Here is a 1,215-nt window from a genome sequence, read left to right on the forward strand (position 1 = left end):
GACTGGTCACGGCCAGTTACAAGGTATTCTGGTTGATAAGAATTAAGATCTGGGAAACTCAGAGTTAAGTGTCTCACATAAAGATAAACAGACAGTCCTGACCTCCAGGTCAGTTTATACACACATAAGGAAGAGAACACTTTAAACTCAAAATCACAATAATACTGATTAACATTAGACTGAATATGAACTAAAGTAATAATGATAATACCAAAAAATATCTAACAGTTGGAGAATGTTATTTTTAGTATCTGTACCTCTCAAATATTCATGATGTCATATGCTAACATGTTTTTTGTTTTTGTTTTTTTTTTTCAAATAAAGGTGCTTCTTTATTTAAAAGCAATTGGAGATCAATATCTTCTCTTACTTTTTGCACTTTTTTCTGCCCATTAAAGAGTTAGTAAAGTATATTATTGTTGTACTCTTTTCCCCTGTGGATATGAAGTAGATTTATGCTAAACATGTTTAATCATTATCGAGTAGTGAATAAAAACATTACAAAAGTGAAGGTTTCTTTACATATTTTGTAGCATTGCCTGGGTTTGCATAGGGGGACCCAGCCAGAAGCTAAAGTTTGGAAACCCCTTTGCATTGTCTGAATTGCTCTTTAGGCAACAGATCTTTGCAAGAAGTTTGTCTTTGCATAGTTTATGATTAATTTAGTCTCACAAGAGCATCTGGTAAAATGATCTGATCAGAATAAATAATCTTTTCATTACAGGATTCAAATCTCACTGTTAGTATGACTCTTTATAAATATGAGTAAATTATTCTGCAACCTTACCTTCAATAGAGGCAACAATAAATAGTGGTGCATTTCAATGACTCATTTCGGATCAAGAAAGCATTTTTGAATTTTAATTATTTTGAACTATCTGCAGCCTGAACAAATCTGATTTGCTGGTAGCAGACCAAATAATAGCAGTTTTCTAAATGAGAAAACAAAAGACTGTACAACTTATATTAAACCTGAAGGAGCAACAAAAGTGGAACCTCTAACAGCAGCAATATCTTTACCCATTTTACTGATTATATTGTCAATATGATGAGACCATAAATAACTGACACTGGAATTAATTTTACTAAATATGTTGCAAGCACCTTGAATTGCCTTGTTGCTGAAAATGTGCTATATGAATAAAATTACCTTACCTTACCTTTAGTCATATTTTATTGTATTTTGGGTATTTAAATCATGGCTAAATCATGGCA

Source organism: Poecilia formosa, unplaced genomic scaffold (assembly GCF_000485575.1).
Source record: "Poecilia formosa unplaced genomic scaffold, Poecilia_formosa-5.1.2 Scaffold229, whole genome shotgun sequence".
Classification (NCBI taxonomy): domain Eukaryota; kingdom Metazoa; phylum Chordata; class Actinopteri; order Cyprinodontiformes; family Poeciliidae; genus Poecilia; species Poecilia formosa.